This window comes from Felis catus, chromosome A2, assembly GCF_018350175.1.
Source record: "Felis catus isolate Fca126 chromosome A2, F.catus_Fca126_mat1.0, whole genome shotgun sequence".
Taxonomy (NCBI): Eukaryota; Metazoa; Chordata; class Mammalia; order Carnivora; family Felidae; genus Felis; species Felis catus.
Genome location: NC_058369.1, coordinates 4,451,945 through 4,474,185, shown reverse-complemented (window position 1 = coordinate 4,474,185; position 22,241 = coordinate 4,451,945). Strand labels below are relative to the sequence as shown.

At 51.2% G+C, this 22,241-nt stretch overlaps 1 protein-coding gene and 1 long non-coding RNA gene across 5 annotated transcripts in view; one reads left to right on the top strand and one right to left on the bottom strand.

Moving 5' to 3' along the window:
- The window catches only part of RFX2 (regulatory factor X2), a 90,286-nt gene that overhangs the window by 5,121 nt on the left and 62,924 nt on the right, over positions 1-22,241 (top strand). The gene's annotated exons all lie outside the window — the stretch shown is intronic.
- LOC123381920 lies at positions 17,898-22,164 on the bottom strand. Its single transcript, XR_006589498.1, has 2 exons — positions 21,273-22,164; positions 17,898-20,882 (listed from the first exon to the last, which is right to left on the bottom strand). It is a non-coding gene; the product is annotated as an uncharacterized LOC123381920 (long non-coding RNA).

Below are 22,241 nucleotides of genomic sequence, written 5' to 3'. Positions count from 1 at the left end.
TCGAGGCGGGCTGGTACCAATACGTCATCCCGCAAGCGTTAAGTGCGCGGCCAAAACACAAGCAACCAAAGCGACAGGAGCTCTTCCATTTTGGTTGTGGCGTGGGCCCGTCTCCGCTCAGTGCCCACACGTCATCGTCTCGGGTGAGCTCTGGCAAGTGGCCAGCTCTGCACACGGACGCTTAAAAGCCGGTTTCCCTTCTCTGTTACCGCTGGCCCTTGGGCGCCGTCCTGGCCGGAGTCCGGCAATCAGCCGCTCGGAGGTGAGAAGCGGCCCGCCCTTCGTGCCAGCACTCGAGTTAGGCCCTCAGGAGCAGACGGCCTGGCCTGGCTCCTTGCTGCGTTTCCTTCTCTTTTCCCGAAACGCATTCCTGCCTTATGATACACAGGGCTCGTGTGCCTGAAAACGCTGTTGGTATGCCCTGGCAGCTCCCAATTCTCATTTTAAACGTTCTGGAGTTCTGTGGCTTCCTGGGAAATACAGTTGACCTCCCAAAGCTGTAAGTGGCGCATACAGCAAGAGGGTATCAGACGCTGTGAGTCAGACCACACTTGCCGTAGTCTGCTTTAGGAAGGAAGGAAGGAAGGAAGGAAGAGAGAGAGAGAGAGAGAGAGAGAGAGAGAAAGAAAGAAAGAAAGGAAAGAAAGAAGAAAGAAAGAAAGAAAGAAAGAGAAAGAAAAAATCATACAGCCAATTAAAAATAGGTTGTCGTACTTACACGGAAGGCCCGAGACAGTGATTCTTTGTCATGCACTCTGTAATGAAGCCCAGACGTGCTATATGCAGTAAGCCTATTTCTACTAAGGTCTCCACGGTTATTTTGAGCCTGTGTGTGTGTGTGTGTGTGTGTGTGTAAGAACTGGGCCACTGGGTCCCGGGGAGCTCTTCAGGAGGTGACAGTTGAGCTGAGACTGAAATGCTGAAGGGGAGCAGCCCTGTGGAGTTCAGAGGAAAGAGCCTTTCCAGGCATGGGGTGGATGTGGGGGGTCAGGTGCAAAGGGCCTGTGGCTGGAGGACACAGCTGGGCCTGGGCAAGGCAGAGAAAGGCAGCCATCTGGTTGATGCCGGTGACATCTCTGTGGGGCAGGCATTTGGGTGGGGACAGTCCTGGCGTGACTGTGTTTTCAGGAACCTGCGAGCGGCCCTGAGCAGCCGAGGACAGGGTACAAGGGAGATGACATTAGAGAGAGGAGCAGGTGTCGGCAAACGACAGGCCTCAGGCCCATTCCAGCCTGCAGCCTGTTTTTGTGAGTGAGGTTTTATTGGAACGCGGCTACGCTCACCTACGTACTGTCTCTAGCTGCTTCTGCGAGGCAACGGCAGAGTCCAGTTTTCGCGAAAGAAGCAGAATGTGACCAGCAACACCTGAAATATTTACCCCCTGGGCCTGTAGAGGAAAAGCGTGCCGAGCCCTGGCTGGACATGTGGGTCTTGTCTCTGGCGCTGGGCTGAGAGCCGCTTGTGGGGAAGCAGCTTTGTGGTCACGTGTGATTTTGGAGGGTGCGTCGGAAGGCTTCGAGTCTGGAGGTAGGCAGGGGAGAGGAGGTTGTTGCCACGGTCCATGCGTAAGGCGACAGGGGCCTGCCCGACGGCACCGGCCAGGGGGCTCTGGGGAAGGCTGAGCGGCCAGGTTCTCAGAGGCTCGGGGACTTCCGGACTCGCTGGGCCGAGGCGCGGGGAGGGCGATTCTCAGCTGTCTGACGTTGGGGGGTTCTGGTAGAACGTGTCACCGCAGTGAGTCAGGGGCCACGGGAGAAGCTGGTGTTGGGCAGGGGAAGTAATGAGTCCCGTCGTGGGCGCGGCCAGCTTGAGGTGTCTTTGGGACATCCTGCTGGGGACGGCTTTGCAGCAGGCAGCCGATTGCAGGGTCTGGAGCCGACGGGGGTGGTCCAGGCCAGGGGTTAGCATGTAGGAGCTGTCGGCACACAAATGGTCACTTCAGTCACGAGAACGCATGGGACCATCCAAGGAGAGGGTGCAGAGTGAGAACAGAAGGCCAGAGCCGTCAACATCCAAGAAGCAGGAACCAATGAAGAGTCAGCAGAGGAAAGTGGTTTTTTAAATTGTGGCAAAGTACATGGACTGCATAAAATTCACCATCGTACCCGTTGTTAAGTGTGCAATTCAGCGGTATTGAGTGCACTCACAGTGGTGTGCAGCCATCCCCACTGTTTCCAAAACTTTTTTGCCCCAAATGGAAGCTCTATTCCTGGTAGCAGAAACTTTCAGTTCCTTTTCTTTCTTTCTTTCTTTCTTTCTTTCTTTCTTTCTTTCTTTCTTTCTTTCTTTCTTTCTTTCTTTCTTTCTTTCTTTCTGTTTATCCGTCTGTTTTGAGAGAGAGAGAGAGGTGTGGGAGGGGCAGAGAAAGAGGGAGAGACAGCGAATTCCACGCAGGCTCCACACTGTCAGTTCAGAGCCCAGTGTGGGGCTCAAACTCACGAACCACAAGATCATGACCTGAGCCGAAACCAAGAGTCAGAAGCTTACCCGACAGAGCCACCCAGCCTCCCCTTTTAGTTCCCTTTCTACCCTCCCAAGCCCTTGGTAATCTTTAATCTACTTTCCGTCCCTATGAATTTACCCATCCTAGATGTTTTGTGGAAGTGGGATCGCATAACAAACGTGTCCTTTTGTGTCTGGCTTATTGCACTAAGCACGGCGTCCTCCAGGTGCATCCACACAGTGGCAGGTGTCAGAATGGCCTTCCTTCCTACAGCTGCCTCATACTCCAGCGTGTGGGTGGGCCAGTCTGTGCCTACCCACTCATCCGTCAGTGGACACTTGGGCTGTCGCCACCCTCTGGCTACTGTGGCTAATGCTGGGCGGGGGAGAGTTTGAAGGGATTCTTAGGTGGAAAGGGAGGCTGGGAAAGGACCCTGAAGGCCAAGGAGACGCAAGGCAGGGGCCGAGCCCCAGGAAGAGCGAGGCCCGGTAGAGACAGGCCGATGAGACCTGGGCAGCCCGAGGAGAGAAAGGAAAAGGGCCAGTCCCCACCGACAGAAGGCCCTGCTCACATGTGCCTGTCTCCGTGGAACACTGCTGAAACCATACTCGTGATACAGAAGTCCATTCCTAAGGTTGCAGTGACACTTAATTACACTTACACTTTGAAAATGCAAACTGTTTATCTTTTAGAAACAGTGCTGTGTCCAGGATGCGTTTCTGTCTGAAAGGTGATCTGTGGGGTGAGGCCTTGGAAGCCGAGGCCCCCACCCCCAAATTACCAGCCCACAAATATGTGTTCTTGCTCCACCCCAGCCAGTGAGAACCCAAAGAAAACACCAGACAGCACTCTCCCACCTCTCCTGTCCTCAGAATACAGACAGACAGATGTAGCCTGCCTTGAGAAAAAAATATATTTGGAATCCCAGACTCGCAGAAAATAGCTTGAAGGATGTGCTTCTGATTTTTAAAATTCTTCATATTCTAGAAGAATCCACCTTCGTGGGGACGTCTTTGTGTGAGTTGCTCTCTGGGGTCTCTGTCCACTCGGCAAATATGCGTGGGCCCCAAACAGCAAGCATCTGAGGCGTTTATGCTTGGCCGAGCACGTTCGTGTGTTAACATACCCTCCCGGGAGAAGTTGAGACCAGAGGAGGGGCTACAGCAATTTGGAATTGTCCGTGGCCATTGGCCGCTGCGCTGAGGTTAGAGCACGAAGGGGACATACTTTGGGAGCTCGTCAGTTGTGTGGTTATACTGGCAACTCTTCAAATGCCAGACAGGAGTGGTGCACAGAAAGTATTTCTGGAAGCCCCGTGTGACCCAGTCCCGTGCAGTCCTACTTCGCAGCCGGGCGTCCCATCTGTCGGCTGGACGGTGGCCTTCGGGGAGCCTTGGTGGGGAAAAGACCCTGTTCCTCAGTTGGGGGTTAAGGGAAACTGCAGGCGGTGGGGTTAGAAGGGCCGCGGGGCCGCGCCGTGGGGCCCCCGCCTCATTTCGGGCCGCGCGTCCCCACCTTCCTCCCAGCTGGGGGGTCCGCACGAGCCCAGCTTCTGTCCTCATTCTGGCTGCAGGGGCCACCACAGTCCTTTGTCCCCCTTGCGGCAGACAGCCCAGCCCTGCTCCCCTGCTCCAGAAGCAATGTTGCCCCAGCGCCCAGGAGCGCACTCCGCGGTCACCTCCGTGCCCTTGCACAGGGCTGGTTCCTTCCCCTGGCACTCTGGTCTTGCCTCCCACCCACCTTGCTTGGCCCTTCTGGGCTGTGTCGGGAGGGCCGACGGGCACATCCCCCGCCTACTGGCCGACCTGGTGGACTGGCCCCTGGCCTTTGGCGCAACCACATGGTGCTTAGCTCAGCGTTCGAGGCTGTTTCCGGCCTTGAAATGAAAAGGCTTCCTTTCCATCACCTTGTCCCTTGGTCCCTGGAATGGACTTGCCATGCCTCACACATGCCTTCTGTCTGCCCTCCTCCCTGAAATGTCATTTCTGCTGATGGAAATCTTACTTTTCCCTCAGGACCCGTGTCCGGGGCTCTCTTACCTGGGAACCTTGAGACGTGACTTAGTGAGCCGAGTGGGAAGACGTTCAGACTCGAGCCAGATGTCTCCCTCTCGCCTCTGTCGCCTTTGCGCCTCGTAGGGCTCTGAGTCTCCCCTGGCCTCCATCTGCCAGTAGCACTGCCCCCTGTCCCCCGGGTCGTGACAACGACCGTGTCTTCAGGCGTGTCTGAATGTCACCCCCTACTTAGGGACCGTGGGATTAATCGGCCAGAAGTGGCACTACTCCTGAACTGCCACAGCACAAGGCTCCTTGGACATGTGGTGTGATTTACGTGTCTTGTTTCCTGTTCTGGGTTGTAAGCTCCTGGAGGACAGGGGCAGCCGTGCCCGCCACACTTCCCCCAAGGCTTCATATTTAGCGTGTGAGTGAGCCAAACGCCGGAGCCCAAAGCGTTCTTCAGGGGGCAAGGTCTCCATCAGGTAACGGCGGCCTTTGGTTTTAGCGAGAAGCAAAAGTCATGAAACCCTTGCGTGAGATCCGATAGCCCTAAAGGTGCCCTGTTTTTGATTCAGTCTAGATTAACATTCCAGTCGTTTCGACGCGTGGTTTCCCTTTACCAAATCCCCGAAGAAATTTTAATCAAAGGCCCCTTCCATTCGTGATGCCCCATTTTGCTCAGCAAAGAGATTGCGCGTCAGGCGAGTCGGGTGCTTTTCCGGGAAGCGTGGGGTCTTCCTGGAGAAATGGGGCCTCAGGAGCCAGCGGCTGTACACAGTGGAGGGCACTAAATGCCTCGTTCTGCATCCAGGCCAGTTGCCGTGTCTTGATTCGTATTTAGTTTGCTCTGGAACTTTTCAAAGATGGGACTTTGTTAAAAAGTTGGTTTGTAACAACCCTGGTTATTGTGCCTGTTGGAACTGTTTCATCCACACAACGTAGCGCTCAAAATTTGGTGAATGGATGCATTCTTCCTTTTGCACCTTGTCAGTACTTAGACCCTTAGCTCTTGTGTGGCTCTGGCACTTGGTGAGGGTTTGAAAGCCTGCCGTGCTGTGCTGGAGGAAGGCGTCACAGAGGACCAACAGAACTGTGTAGAGTTGACTCACTTTGTAGGTAAATACTTCTAACCCTGGCTCCCTTCCTGAAAGATCCGTTTCCCCAGCTCAGGAGCGGTTCCCATAAGGAGACGCTGGTTCAAGGTCATGGCCCCTTGAGGTGGTGGACGTGGTGGGTGTGTGTGGGGTGAGTGCCCAGGGAAGCTCATCTCACTGAAGGCACTTCCTCTCCTGCAGCCCCTTCCCCTGTCCTCTGTGAAAGTGTGAACGTTAGTCCCGTACCCGCCGCAATGCCCAGGCTGGGGAGGGCCCCACTTCCGACGTTTCCACCGCAAAGCTCCCAATTCTAGTTAGATCGTCATGATTCTTACTGGGAATAAGAATAACTGTGAATGCCAGTCAAAATGGAAACCAATTGGACAGGCTGAGATGCACTTCATGGAAACCAAAGCCCCCGTATTGTTTGCCAGCAGAGACCCTGAGATATCTATCTGTACGGTCCCTTGTCCTGTTACCAAAGCTTGTAGCTAACATGACACGTGCCGGCATTTAGTGCGCCGTTTTCACCTTCTCAGGGCCGTATGAGACCTTCCAGTGCTGGAGGGATTCTTGTCCAAGGGAACTGGAGACATTTGGATGCAGGAACATGTTCTCAAACGACCGTGATCCATGGGCTCCCGTGAAACATGCTCACGTGGATCCTGAGAGTTTCAGGCAGAGAGACTGCCTTCTGCGGCCAGGGAGGGGACGGGGCCCGCAGCCCAGCACTTCTGACAAGCGCTTGTTGAGTGGCCAGGCTCCCCCTTGTGCTTTAGACCAAGGAAAAGAAGGTTTTTCGAGAAAGGCAGAGAGTGGCAGATGGGGCAGGGAATAAAGAGCAGCTCTCAGGAGGGGGCAGCCAGACTTTAAAAGTCGTGACTGCGGGATCCCAAGGTTATGTTCTGAAAGTAAAGGGGTTGCCGTGACCTCACACCCTGAGCACCTACCATATGCCTGGTGCTTTACACACATGCCTTCTGACCCTGGTGCAGCCCTGCTGGGGTCAGTAGGGCCAGCAGGCCCCGACAGAGCTAGAAACGCCTCCTGTGCTTCCTGGTCCCTTGGGCAGGTAGCGGAGAAATCCTTCCTCCTGCAAAACCCAGCTCGACTTGCCTTTCGGCCACAGCGTGAGCTCAGTCTAGACTCCTCTCTAGTTTTAGAGAGGACTGGGCCCAGGGCCAGAGAGGACGGCAAGGCGGTAAGTGAAGGAGAAATTATTATCCTGATGCCACAGTCTCGGTGGCCAGCCTTGAACGCTGGGCCCCGCGCCCCCCGCCTTCTTCCCCTGTCCTTCACCCCACTAACCGCTGCCCACACGTCTCCATCCTGTCCAACTCCAACAGCTCCTGCTGTTCCAGTTCAGATGCTCTAGTGGAAGACTGCAGACTGCCCTTGCGAGGGCCGTGGCGCAGACCCACTGTTCCGCCTTCTCCTTCCACTGCTCAGCCGTGGCCTTAAGCTGCTGGCGGTGGCGGGATGGTGCCTGACGTGTGTGCGGGACACCGTGGAATATCAACGCCCTTAATTCAAATCACGTGCACTCACAATGTTCTTATTAAGCAAAACATGATTAAATTATAAAATACGATGCTGGTGCGCAACGGCCGCTTCGAGCAAATGTCCTTTAAAACTCCTGCCGTCGAGTCAGACACAACGGGCTGACCCGGCATCTCCCAGTAATGCCGTACGTGTAGGGAGTTGGTTGCATTGCTTACTGCTGGTCACTAGCAGATGAGAGGAGACCTGTACCAAGGGTTTAAGAAATATTCTAGGGCAAATTGTCTTTAATTTGAGAAATATATGCCTTACGTATATTTCTGCAAATCAGCAAAAGTACCATTACTTTATCTGAGCAGATAAAGCCCGTAGAATCTTTTAGTATTCCAAGAAAGTGGAGGAGTCAGCAACCATTCTCTATAAAGGACCAGACGGGAAATATTTTAGGCTTTGTGGGCCAGACGGGGCTCTGCTGTTGACAACATGTAAATGAATGGGTGTGGCCATGTGCCAATAAAACTTTATTTATGGGCACTGAAATGTGGATTTCATGTAATTTTCATATGCCACAAAATATTTTGGCTCTGATTTTTTTATAACCCTTTATGAATATAAAGACCATTTTTAGCTTACGCGCTATATACACACCAGGCGGTAGAGTGGGCGGGACTTGGCTGGGGCGTTGGGCCGTGGTTTGCTGACCTCTGCCCTGTAGGATGGAGTCGGGGCGGGGGTGGGGGGGGGCCCACCTGGCATTCACAGCCTTTCTCCGGGTGGCCGAGCCTGTGCCCTCTGCTCCAACCAGCTCCAACCCATCACAGCCCCCTGCTGTGCCCAGCTTCCCACTCTTGAACTAGTCCCTCCTTCCTGTTTGCCTGACCCCCCATAGGTCCTGCCCCTCCCTCGGGGTCCAGGATGGGACCGTCCCAGATTCCCAGCTGGAGTCTGCACCTGTCCCCTTTGCCGCATAAGAGTTATTTGTGACTCTCCTTTTCTCTCTCCTGAGATGAGAGAATGGAGACCATGTCTCAATGCCTCTGTGGGACACCAAATAATTACACCGAGCAATCACTTGTTGAATTGACTCGAGTTCTTACCAGGTCAAAATCTTACCTAGCTCTAGCAGCCGTTTTGCTTACTTTCTAGGAAAATAGGGCCTCGTAAGGTATTTGCAAATTCACAGTTTGTTGATTTACTCTAGGATTGTTCTAGATCCCAGTTGTCTAACAAACACAGTGTGAGCTGAGTGTGCAATTTAAAATTTTCTAGTAGCCTCAGTTAAAAAGTAAACACAGACAGGTGAAGTTAATTTGAATAATGTGTTTCACTTACTCCAGTATATCCAGAACATTGTTGTTTTAACATGGGGTCTGTATGAACACATCTTTGGTGGGATGTTTCACATTCTTCCTGCGTGCCGAGTCTTTGGAATCCAGTGTGCACTTTACACGCACAGCACATCTCGGTTCGGACCGGCCGCATTCCAGGTGCACCGTGACCACAGATGGCCTGCGGTGTCAAAACGCAAACAGGCACACCTCCTCGGTCACTGCCATTCTTTCTAAAAGGTGACCATTGTCTGAGCTACAATCCGGCGTTCAGATAGTTCACGGCCAGTTCAGTTTTAGGTCACTCACAAGGTGTGAGTAGCACAGGCCCACCTGACTCAAATGTTTTCCATTTTCTCAAGTGGTCGTGGTTGGGCTTTGCGCACCAGTGTCCCTTCCGGGCCACTGAGCAGTTTGATCCCAGAATTCCGTGGTGACCGGAATTCACGACTTGGGGACCCTTCTGGGCAGTTCCCAAGAACTCTTGTTTCCTTCCTCTTTTACGTCAGGGGAGTCTTTTCATGGTGAAGCCTCCAGATGATACCCAAAAATGCAAAGGGGGAAGAGGAGCCCCTGGCTTCCTCCGCCTCTCTTCCTCTGCCCGTCCCACCGCTAATAAAGTTTGGTGTGGATTCTTTCCGATATTTTGTATGCGTATAGAAGACACATGCCATACGGTGCTATTTTGAATTGAATTACATTCATAAGCCATAAAAACTCCCTCTTTGATGTAAGTGTATAGCGTATGATAGTTTGGTGGGTTTTTTGTATATTCACCAGGTTGTATAACCGTCACCACTGTGTAGTTCCAGAACATTCCGTCACCCTATAAAGAAACCCTGTGCCCATCAGTAGTCCTCCTCCACCCCGCCTCCTCCCCGCCGGCCCCCACGAGCCCCCTTCCTGTCTGTGGATGAGCCTGTTCCGGGCGTTTCGCACACATGGAATCACACACCGCGTGGCCCTTTGTATCTGGTTCCCTCTCTGAGCGTCATGTGTTCAGGGTCTGTCCACGGGGTAATGTGTGTCGGCGCCTTGCTCCTTTTATGGCTAGTCTAGTATTTTTTCTTTTTACGGAAAAAGGATCATATCATGCCCACTTTTCTGCACCTTCTCCCTCACCTAGTACTTTGTCTGTAGTACCTTCTCCCTCACCTAGTACTTTCCTCATCACTGCCTGTCATCTTCATTCTTTCTCCAAAACCGCGTGACTTTCCACAGTACCCGTGTGCCCTGAGGTACTTAACTAGCTCTTTATTGAGGGGTGTTTTGTTGATCGTTTTTCACTTCACCAACAGTGCTGCGGTAAACATCCTTGTCCAAATGTATTTGTGCACAAGTGCGGGATGTGTGAAAATTCCCGGAAGGGGACTTGCTGGGTGGGAGGGACTTCCTTCCCCTTTGCATTAGATCTCTTTCACCCACGTTCACGCTGCAGCCCTGCAGAGATGGTTACTTTCCGCTGTGTCCTTGCCTGCACGACACCATCCACAGCACGTCCGCTCTGCCACCCCCTCCGCTCCCGCCCACGCCACGGGCACCCTGACAATATGCCCGTCCTTCCCTCCACTCCGCATCCCGTCCGGAGAACAGTGGGTCACAGGACTTTTGGCAATCCGGTGAAAACGTCCCCCCACCCCCAATCACCTCTCTCCGGGCCAGCCCCTACTTCCGAAACTTGTTCCCTGTCGATTCTGCTCTGCCTAGTTTCCAGCCCACGGTGGCTGACTCAGCCCCGGTCTGTCACCACGAGCTGCACCCATGCCCGCGTGTGCCTCTGGGGGAGGCCCAGCCACCCGGCCGGTTTGTGCCCACACAAGTTCACGCTTGTTGCCCTGGCTCTGAGCTGCCTCTCCCACAGCAACGGCATCTTCCCAGCCCTTTGAATTCCCTGCCGACACGTGGTTCCAACTCCTTGCCTCCTTGACACTCCAGCAAAGCGTTCATCCTGCTGCACCCCCAGCAGACCGGTCCCAGCAGGCCAGCAGGCCACCTCCGGGCCACCTCTGTTCATGACCCGTGCATGGGGTCCGAGCCCCGCTGCAGTGCCTGCTCTCGAACCTCTGTCTTTCCGCTGTAGTGTAGACTCTTTCTCGTTAACGCCACACAGTTTGAAACCAGAAATCCGACGCCCTGGTCACGGATAAGCCTGTCCAGCCTTCGTCTGAGCTTTCTGCCCACCTTAAATTCGATGGATCTTGTTTTTCTTCTTAACCTCCTTTAAGACTTCTGAGACACTAACCTATCTGGCTTTTCTTTCTTAGTGCCTCGTGAGCGTAGAGTCTTCCAGAAACTATCCGCTCTTTCTCCAGTGGTAATGTTCACGTAGGCCTTGGCCAGAAGGTCTATAATTCAACTCCAGAATTGAGCCCTATTCTCGTGTCGAGTCCTGATGGTGAAATGCCTGCCTCTCGCCTGTCATTTTTCGCTCGTTACCCACCGTTGGTTCTGTGTACACGTTGAACAAATGTTTTGGCGTTTCTAAAAGAGGCTTCCTTACACCTTTCACCAGTCCCCCCCCCCTCCCCCCCCACTGCTGCACCTGTCCCTGGAGGTCTTCAAACAGAAAGTCTCTCAGGGATTGTGTGCAAGGGCTGTTCTGCTTGTTAACGAAGTTTGTTTCTGAAAATGTTAGGAAGGGTTTTGACCCGAGGCGCCTGGCTGGCTCAGTCTTGGTCCCAGGGTTGTGCGTTCAAGCTCCACATTGGGCGTAGAGATTACTTAAAAATAAAATCTTAAACAACAACAACAAAAGATTTGAACTTTCTTTGATTTGAACCCAGGCCTCACTTTCTTGTTGTTTGAAGCTGTATCATCTTTGCTTCTCAAGTAGAGAATACAGGCACAATTTTGGTTTATATGTTGTCGGTTCTCTTCTTGTCTGGCCTTTGCCAACACGTTTGCTGGGTCACCTTTCTCTAAAAATTGAGATGAAATTCGCGTAACGTAAAATCGACCATTTTAAAGGGCAATTCAGTGGTGTTTAGGCTATCCGAAATGTTATGTGACCACTGCCATGCCACCATCTAATTCTAGAATGTTTCCAGCACTTCAGAAAGAAGCCGCATTCCATTAAGAAGTCACTCCCCCCCGCCCCCACACCCCGGCAGCCATGAGCCCCCTTCCTGTGTGCGGATGTGCCTGTTGCAGACGTTCCACGTAAATAGAACCACGCGCCGTGTGGCCCTCTGTGTCTGGTTCCCTCACCGAGCATCGTGTGTTCAGGACAGCCGGTGTCGACGCCTCGCTCCTTTTCATGACTAAATAACATTCTGCCGTGTGGATGGACCACCGTCCTCCGCCGATGGACGTTCGGGTCGCTCCTGCTTTTTGGCTGTTACCAGAAATGCTGCTGTGAACATGTGTGGACGAGCTTTTGTGTGAACACGGGCTTTCATTTCCCTTGGGCAGACACGCCGGAGGGGGGCTGCTGGGTCACACGCTCACCCCGTATCCGACTCCTTGGGAAACTGCCCAGTGTGTGGCACGGCGCTGTGCCGTTTTACGTTCCCACCAGCCCCGCAGGAGAGCTCCGCTTCCTCCCGCCAACACGCTGCCTTCCCTTGTTCTTGTTATGGCCAACCTGGCAGGCGTGTGGTGGTTTCGACCTTCGTTTCCAGGTGACCAGTGACATTGAGCATCTTGTCATGTGCTTACTGGCCATGCGTGTAGCTTCTTTGGAGAACTGTGTGTTCAAGAGCGTCACCTCTCACAATTTTCTCGCATCCACAAATTTCTCTTCTGTGAAATGCCCAAAGACCCTGAATCGTGAAGGGGCAGGGTAGACGCCGGAACTAGAGCGGGCAGGGGCGCCTGGGTGGCTTAGTCAGCTGAGCATCTGTTGATTTCAGCTCAGGTCATGATCCCAGGTTTGTGGGATTGAGCCCTGTGTCAGGCTCTGTGCTGAGCCTGGAGCCTCCTTAAAATGCCCTCTCTCTTTCTTTCTCTCTCCCCCTTTCTCTGCCCCTCTTCTCCGCTTGTGCTCTCTCTCTCTCTCTCTCTCTCTCTCTCTCTCTCAAATAAAATAAAATAGGGGCGCCTGGGGGGCTCAGCCGGTTGGGCATCCAACTTCGGCTCAGGTCATGATCTCATGGTTCGTGAGTTTGAGCCCCACATCGGGCTCTGTGCTGACAGCTCAGAGCCTGGAGCCTGTTTCGGATTCTGTGTCTCTCTCTCTCTCTCTCTCTCTGCCCCTCCCCCGCTCATGCTCTGTCTTTCTCTCTCTCTCTCTCTCAGAAAGAAATAAACATTAAAAAATTTTTTTAATAAAATAAAATATAAAAATACTTAAAAAAAAAAACCACAGCAGGCGGTAGAGGCAAGAGAGGGTCAGAATCAGCAGGACATGAAGGCTGTCCTCTCTCTCCCTTGTGACACAGCTCCAGCTCCGGCCTGTGGGCGTGCCCATTTCAGAGACTTCCCACAATCCTACATCGTCATGCTTTAGGAGGAGGACGTGACAGATGTCGGCCTTTACCCTCAGAGGGTCCTTGACTGTCTGGGCACTGAGCTATCTGGAATGTTATTTGTAAATTAAATGTGCTATCTGATTCCTGTCCGTTTGTCCAGAATTATTTTAGTCTCTCTTTTAGAGACATGAGTCCAAACATTTGAGTCTAGTACAGATTCAAAAAACCACCTCATGGGCTGACTCCAACCCACCATCCGATTTGGGATGGACGAGAGCTAATAATGACTTTTTATGTTTCATGGTTGAAAAAATAAACAGAAGAATGATATTTGGGAACACGTGAAGTTACATGAAATTCACATTTCAGTGCCCATAAATGAAGTTTGATGCTCATTAGTGCACATATTGTTGCTGGTGGCCCTTGCCCTGCAGTGGAGGGGTTGAGCAAGTCCCACCAGGGGCCGTTTGACCTGCAAAGCCTAAAATATTTGCTATTGGGCCCTTCACAGAAAAAGTTTGCTGACAGCTGGTCTAACAAAGAGTCCTGGTTACATCTGACTTGTAGTATAGCGTAACATCACGCGTATATGGATACGATGCTGGTTTGGAGGTACACGAACGCCTCAGACTCTTCAAATCCCCTTTGCCTTTTTATGTCAATGAGACTGTGCCTTTTTTCTTTCTCTCTTCCTTTTTTTAATTCCACAGCACCCTGGCCTTTCTCTCCGTGGCGTTCCTCCTTGTCTCCCAGGCCGCGGAGAGCCCGGGTCAGGTTCAGACTATCACCCCAGGGCGGTAAGGCGCTGTGCAGTTGGGAAGCATGCGTTTCTCTCCTTTCTGGTCTCCAGCTCTCCAACACTCAGCCCTGCGTGGCTGTCACTTGAGGACTGCCACTCCCTTTTGGCAGGTGGCACCAGCTCTGGAATTTGGTGTGCAAATCCTGGCATCCAGGAGTGATTCTGGACACAAGTTACTGCTGCAGACCAGGGCCCAAGGAGGCGGGCTCCCGTGTGGGAGAAGCCGACGTCTGTGACCACGTACCTTCGTACTGGAATATGCCGTTAACAGTGACTCCTAAGAAGTAAAAATGTGTGATGGCTAATCAATAAGGGAAAAAATCAGCGTTCAGAGATCAAAAAAGCTATTTCCACGTTTCAGCCATCTTATATTGCACTAAAATCCCACCTGAAATGAATTCTGCGCGACCTTGTAATCTTTCGTCGTGGCCGTGGTTTTTAGAATTAAGACGTTCTAGGGATCGCTGCTAGAAGCAGAACAGGTGTGGGGCTTCTCTGGGGTAAGAGCAAGTGGGTCCTCGCCTTAACCTCCTTGCTGCAGGGCCGGTCAGTGTTGGCTACCAAAGATGGCAAATCAGTTGTGTTTCCTCAGGTCGGCTGCTCCCTTCCCCTCTCAGTGCCCCGCTGGCAGAGGCTTCTCTCTCAAGTTTCAAATCCGTGGCACGCGTGGGCTTGGTGGCCTGTGGGTTGCTTATTGCCGAGGTGGTCATTGAAGGTGTAGCTACTTATCAGCACAATCCCTTCCTGGACTCTTTGAATTCCTAACTGTGGGCTGCTAGCAAAGGAGACCGGATGCCTTCACGCTGTGGCTTCCTGCTAGAGATGGGGCGTGCGTCTCACCGTACTCCCGTGAGTCACCTGGCCCCATGTCTCTGCCATATGTGATTGGGGCCCACGGCCACCCTTACGACCTTCCTCCAAGAAGTGAATTGTGTGTCTTTCTTCTAAAGACCGCTGACCTGCCTGGATTATACAACAAGGCCCGTTTAAATTGGAGTCCTTGAATTTATAAACTTAACTTCAAAAAAAAGACAAACCCACATATCACAATAGCCCAGTGGTTGTTAACCCTTCTTCAGGCTGGACCTTTTTTGTAGTCTGCTGAAAGTTGGGAATTTCTCCCTAGAAGAACAGGTGTAAGCACACATGCCCCCACTTAAATTTCACATTCAAGCTCAAGTTCATGGGCTCCCTGAAGTGTGATCCTTGTGAATCTATTGACCCAAGGTATAGAATCCTGCTGTAGCTATTTGAGGGAGCATATTACAGAATTTAAGCCACTTCCAAATATTCTATAGAAATTTTTAATGTTTACTTATTATTTTGAGGGAGAGACAGAGCATGAACAGGGGATGGTCAGAGAGAGGGGGAGACACAGAATCCGAAGCAGGTTCCAGGCTCCGAGCTGTCAGCACAGAGCCCGACGCAGGGCGCGAACTCACAAACCGAGAGATCATGACTCCCCTGAGCTGAAGTGGCCACTTAACCGACTGAGCCACCCAGGCACCCCTAGATTTTTTTTAATAAGAGGGCTGAAATGAGGTGGAAATCTAACACTTTGGTAGGAACCAGAAAAAGCAGGTCCTCACGAGACGTTTGTATCTCTGTAGAGTTGTGTGGGTCAGCTACGCACAAGTTCCATTTGAAAATGGCCATGGAAAACAGAAATGAGAGGTGTGCACGGACCTATCCATCACCATTGAAGGGGAAAAGTAGAGTTCACCTCATTTATGCCAGCTTCTTTCACAAATTCCTATTGAGGGTGCCCTCTCTGGCAAGACTGGATCTTCACATGTCACTCTAATTACTTCTTTATAATATCTTACTCCAGCAAGGGTGCCAGGACCTTTCAATGGGGGAAATGACAGTCTTTTCAACAAATGATGTTGGGAAACTAGATATCCACCTGCAAAAGAATGAAGTTGGATCCTTACCTCACACCATATACAAGACTAGCTCAAAATGGATCAAAGACCTAAATGTCAGGGCTAATAGCACAACAGTCTTAGAAGAAGACACGGGGGGAAGCTGCGTGAGATTGGATTCAGCAGTGATTCCTTTGCTGTGACACCAAAGGCAAGGTCACAAAAGGGAAAAAGTAGGTAAATCAGGATTCATGAAACTTAAAAAAACTTTTCTGTACATCAGAGCATACTAGAAACAGAGTGAAAAGGCAACCCACACAATGGGAAAACATATTTGCAGATCATGTATCTCAGAAGGGGTTAATATTTAGAATATATAAAGACCTCCTACAATTTTACAGCAACAAAGAAACAACCCAATTAGAAAGTGGGCAAAGGACTTGAATAGACATTTCTCCAGAGAAGGTATGAAGATGGCCAATAATCACAGGAAAAGGTGCTCAACATCACTTAGCATTAGGGAAACACAAATCAAAACCACAATGAGGCCACTTTGCACCATTAGGATGGCTATCCTTAAAAAAACACCCAAACAAACAGAAAATTACAAAGATTGTTGGCAAAGATTTGGAGAAATGGAAACCATTGTGAACTGCTAGTGGGAAAGTAAATTGTGCAGCTGCTATGGAGAACAGTAAGGCAGCTCCTTGGGGAAAAGAAAATTAAACATAGAATTACCATATGGTCCAGCAACTCCACTTCTGGGCATACACCCGAAGGACTGAAAGCAGGGGCTTGAACAGATATTTGCACACCCACGTTCACAGCAGCACGTCTCACAGTAGCCAAGAGGGGGAAACGGCCCATCAACGGGTGAACAGATGAACACGGTGTGGTGCCACCAACAGTCTTCAGCTTTAAAAAGGAAGGAAATCTGACCCCTGCTACACCACGGATGCACCTTGAGGGTGTTATGCTCAGTGAAATAAGCCAGTTCCAAAAGGACCAAACGCGCTATGGTTCTACCCCTGTGAGGTCCCTAGAGAAGCCAGATTCATGACGGAAAGTAGATGGTGGGAGCCAGGGGCACGGAGAGTTACAGTTAAGAGGGACAGAGTCTCCGATTTTGCAAGATGGATGGTGGCGACGGCTGCACAACAATGTGAATGTACCTAGTGCCACACTTGAAAACCGTGCACCTGATAAATTTATACATTTTATATATATATATGTGTGTTTGTAATATATAAATAATATATGTGCATATATATATAGTGTATAAATAATATATATAATCATATCTTTTACCACAATTAAAAATAAGAATAATAGGGGCGCCCGGGTGGCTCAGTCGGTTAAGCATCTGATTTCAGTTCAGGTCATGATCCCGTGGTCTATGAATTTGAGCTCCGCATCGACCTCTCTGCTGTCAGCACAGAGCTCACTTCAGATCCTCTGTTCCCCTCTGTCTCTGCCCCTCCATGGTCATTCTCTCTACCTCTCTCTCCCTCCCTCCCTCTCTCTCTCTCTCTCTCTCTCAAAAAATAAATAAATAATAAAAAATACTTTAAAAACTAAGAATAATAGACACTCCAGTTATATTTTCTAGTATTATATTAAAGGAGGCATATTCTTTCATAGTTTCTAGTTTCATAGTTTATTCTTTCATAGTTTATAGTCCTTGGGAGTCCCATCCCTCCTGCTGAATCATAGGAATGGAGCGTCAGTAGAGACCCTAGGAATTTATCTTGTGGTTGTGTACCAGCTGGATGATGCATAGCTAACTCACTGAACTTGCATACCCCCACTTAGGAAAATTACACTTCTTTAAAAAAATAGTTTATTTGAGAGAGAGAGAGAGAGAGTGCGCGTGAGCAGGGAAGGGAGAGAGAGAGAGAGGAGAGAGAATCCCAAGCAGGCCCCTCACGGTCAGCACGGAGCCCGAGGCGGGGCTCAATCTCATGAACTGTGAGCTCATGACCTGAGCTGAAACCGACTGAACCACCCGGGGCCCGGCGCCCCGGGAAAACTACACTTCTGAGTCAGTGGTCCTTACTGGAAAGGAAAGCACGAGGCAGATGGGGGACACGGTCTACAGAGGGCTGGCGTTCTGGGTCTGTGTGCTGGTGCCTTTGGGGGACCTTTGGGTGAGAAGAGAATGGCAAGTAACCCAAGCAGGAAGCTCAGAAAGGTGAAAAGAGCACTTTTGTTCAGAGTCATCTGAGTGCCAACTTGCTAGAAGTTGCTTTTCCAAGAATACAAGGAGGAACCAGACCCGCTTCACAAACGGCCACCCAAAACAGAGGTCAGCCAACTACGCGCCGGGGGGCCACACGGGGCACCCGCCTGTTTTTTTGTAAGTCCTACAAGCTGAGAATATCTCCTGCATTTTCAAATGGTTGAAAAAAAAATCAAGAGAATCATATTTTGTGCCACATGAAAACTATATGAAAATCAAGTTGCAGTGTCTGTAAATAAAGTTTTATTGAAACAGGTCCAGGGCCAGAAAACCTCAGGTATCAAGATAAGTCACATTTCACTTATGTAGCATTTTAAAAATCGAAACATGCCACACACACACAAACATCCATCGAGCAAAATGTCAACATTTTAAAGACAGGATCAGCATCGCTGATTTGTGTCCTTTGCCCCAGGTTCTGGTAGGGCTCTGAATGCGACCGTACCCATTCCTTATGTAAGGTCACTGGCAGCTTTCTGGAAACAGTGAGAGTTGAGTAGTTTTGACGTAGACCCTATGGTCTGCAAAGCCAAAAACGTACTCTGGCCCTTTGCAGAAGAAGTTTGCCAACCCCTGATTGAACTCAATTTACTATATTAATCCCTACCGGTGAGTAACTGTAACCAAACTACAGGTTCAAGGCCTTGTTCATTTCCTCTGTCTACTTTTTTATGTCCCTTTTTAAAACAAATAAGTATGCTTGTAAATTATTTGATTTTGGGATAATGGCATGTATAAGTCAATACGGACAGTTAACACTGAATTAATAAGCAAGCTGATGCTTGTGGGCTGTGATGACTTACTAAGAGTGCAATTACCTGCACGAAAGTCGTAGAGGCTTTCATTTACTTTCGTGGTGACTAAATACTTAATTAGTTAACCTTTCATTTACTGGGATCAATGTTACTTGACTTCTTTACAAAATGACAGATTTGCTATCCAGCCTCCATATATAGGTGTTAATAAGCTCAGTTAGGGACTTAAAAAGCATTAATTATTATTAAAATCTTTAAACAGTGTATGCCATGGGAGCTTCCTCCCTGGTTTTCCTGTCTTCACTCTTTCTCCCAATAGTCTAAGAAGAATATAGTTTAACCAGAATGTGTTGTGGCCCTGCTTGGAGTTTCCCTCAGGAACTGGACTAAGATTCAGACTTCTGGCCATGCCCTCGGGGTCTCTGCTGTTGTCTCCAGCCCCCTGCCTTCCCTTGCCACAGGGCCTTTGCACCTCCTGTTCCCTGTGCTGGGAGTGCTTGCTCCCATCTCCCTATGTCTGGCCAGGTCTCATGTCAGCACCGTCCTCCACAACACCCTTCACTGGCCTGGTGACAGCTTGGGAGCCCCTTTTCCACCACCCCTCCCCACCGGCTCTGTCCCTCTGCCTTCTCCCTTTGTCACGGCCCAGATCTCTATGAAATAACCTCGTATATCTGGTGACTGGTTTCTTGTCTGACTCTGCTGCATGAGGATGTCCGCACCCCCAGATCTGGCTTGTTCACTTTTGAATCCTCTGGGCCTGCGCCTTCTTTTTGGTAAATTCACTTTGTTCCTTTCTGTTTATTTATAGTTTAAGTTTACATACAGTCATGTTTACATTTTGGGGTGAGTTTTCTCACACACGCATAGGTTCTGGTAACCACCACCCACCAAGTGGGCAGAGAGCAGTTCCAACACTGGGGTGCGTTCTCTTGAGCTGCCCCTCTGCAGCCAGACCCTCACTCCACCCTTGACCCCTGGCCACCCGCTCAGCTCCCCTCCCCGTCGCTTGGCGTAATGCCTTCGAGACTCATCGTGCCGTCATGCGCGTCGATGGCTTGTTCTTTCCATTGCTGAGTTGTACTCCACTGTACGAATGCTCCACAGTCGGTTTGTCCAGGAAATTTCCTCTTGGTGTTTGATATTGAATTAATATTAAAGCCTCTGGCCGTGTAAGTGGCAGCATACTGTAGACCAAGTGGATCGAATAGCAGTGGTGTTCCCTGTACGCACCGCATTCACGACAGAGCGTGAGTGGGGGAGGGGCAGAGAGAGAGGGAGACCCAGAATCGGAAGCAGGCTCCAGGCTCCGAGCTGTCGGCACAGAGCCCGACGCGGGACTCGAACCCACGGACCGTGAGATCGTGACCTGAGCCGAGGTCGGACGCCCAACCGACTGAGCCCCCGGGTGCCCCGTGCTTCATTCTTTTTGATGGTGTCATGGCATCACACTAGGGATGTACCGTAATTTATTGAATGATTTTACTACTGATGAACATTTAAGTTGTTTGCAGTTTTTTTGTGACTTCGAGTAACTCCGCCAGGGCACTGTAGATCTTGTTTTCACAGCTGTATTGAGATATATTTTACATACCACAGAGTCGGCCCATTTCGAGTGTGTAATTCAGTGGGTCTTTGTGTATCCTTGGGGCTTATGTAACCATCACCACTGTCTAACTCCAGAACATTTCCATCACTCCCAAAAGAAGTCCTGTCTGATTAGCAGTCACCCCAACGCCACCCCCCCCCACCGACCCCGGCGCCCACTAACGCACTCTCTGTGGGTGCGCCTGTTCTGAACATTTCACATAAATGGCTTTTGTGTCTGAGCGTTGTGTGTTCAAGGTGCATTCACACTGTGGCGTGAGTTAGAGCTTCACTCCTTCTTACGGCCGAGTAACATTCTCTTGCGTGGATAGACCACATTTTGCTTAATCAGCTGATGGACACGTGAGTTGTTTCTGCTTGGGAGCTGTTATGAATCCTGCTGCTACGAACACCAGGGTACAGCACTTGGCCCTTTGCCTCTTCGGACATGTGTGTTTCCATAGGATCAGTTCCGAGGGGGAAAGGAAATCGCGCTTCCGGCTAGCTCTGCGTCCCTGACAAGTAGGTTCAGACACGTCCCAGGCCTTGAGGGATGCTCAAAGGTCGTTTTCTGCGGGGGCCGACCCTGCTCTCGGGCAGGAGCCCCTCGCTTCGTTGCGGGGCTTTGCGTCAGCCTTCATCAGTTTAACAACACAAAGCCTGGAAACTTGTAGCAAAGAAGAAAAGGCCAAGAGGGTCTCCTTATGGGGAATTGAAGAGACCCACCAGCTCCCGCTCCGTCTCCGCCAGGAACGACAGCACTGGACACATCTGCATCAGGCATCACTTGTCAAGCGATATAAGAGATGCTCGGCCGTGGAAAATGTACCGTCTACGCTCTGAGGTCCCACGGAAGGACAGGATGCCTGAGAAGGGAGAAGGAGGCAATGATAAAATGTAATTTTTATGACAGTAAGGCAGCAGGGTTACGTTGGAAGTTTGGCCGGATGCTGCGAGAGGCGTGAGTATTAAGTATTGGCCAAAATGACGAACCCGACAAATATGCCCTGGGATGGACGCAGCACACAGCGCGAGCCATCCCCCGGGGCGTCTCGCATGCTTGTTTGCCTGTGAGATCCCAAATAGCAAAGCGTCTCCCTGCTTTCACAGTTTCAGATCAATGAACAGGCAAAACCCGGCAGGAGCTCTTGGCTACCTCGTAACGGAGGGGATTCCGACCAGGACTTTAATGGGTATTTACGGAGCGCTTCCCATGTGCAGCGCTGGTAATTAAACTCCACGATTGTCAGCCTCACCTTGTTCAGCACGGTGGCCCCCGGGGGGCAGACAGAAGGTATTTGCTCCATTTTCCGGTAGAGAAATGGAAGCTCTGAAGGCCTTAAGTCACTGGCTGAAGGTCACCAGCTAGAAGGTGGAGGACACGGGACTTGGACGCAGCGCCTCCTCTCAGGAAGCATGTTCTGTTTACACGGCGTCATCGCTCTGCTTGGGCCGTGTGTCGAGGGGAAGACACGGGCCCTGGGCGCTCTCCCCTGTCGCGCACTCAAGGGTAGGAGGATGCTGGTCGGGGAGGAGAGCAGGAGTGAGGGGAAACGCTCAGGGAGGGCACTGGCGCCCCCCTGCTCCTCTCAGCAGGTGCCCCTGCCCTGGGTGCCTCCTACCCTGCCCCCAGCTCCACAGCGGCCCCCACCTGGACCCAGCAGCCCGCTTGGGGTGGGACTGCCCCATTCCATCTTCTGTCTTCTTGAGTGTTGACCTTGACTGGGACACTTCCCAGAGCCCCTGAGGCCTGCACAGGCCTGTCTAGCGGCTACAAGAAGTCCCCGTGTGGTTAGCCGCGGTCACACACAAGTAAGGACCAAATGCACACGTCCTATCCGCCAGAGGGAGAAGAATCCGGCAGCTTTCTGCTGGTCTCCTGCAGCCTCACAGATGTCCTCCTCATCAACACGCGCTGAGTAGTAGCCCGGGGAGATGCCTTAGATCCCCAGAGAGGGGCACCGAGCCCACACCACTGAGGTCAGCCATCCACGCTTAATCTCCTCTTAAGCATGAAATTCGGGTGGCGCCTGGGTGGCTCAGTCGCTTGATCGCCAGACTTCGGCTCAGGTCATGATCTCAAGTTCGTGGGCTCAAGCCCTGCGTCAGGCTCTGTGCTGTCAGATCGGAGCCTGGAGCCTGCTTCGGATTCTGTGTCTCCCTCTCTCTCTCTGCCCCTGCCCCGCTCGCACTCTCTCGCTCTCTCTCAAAAATAAATAAATGTT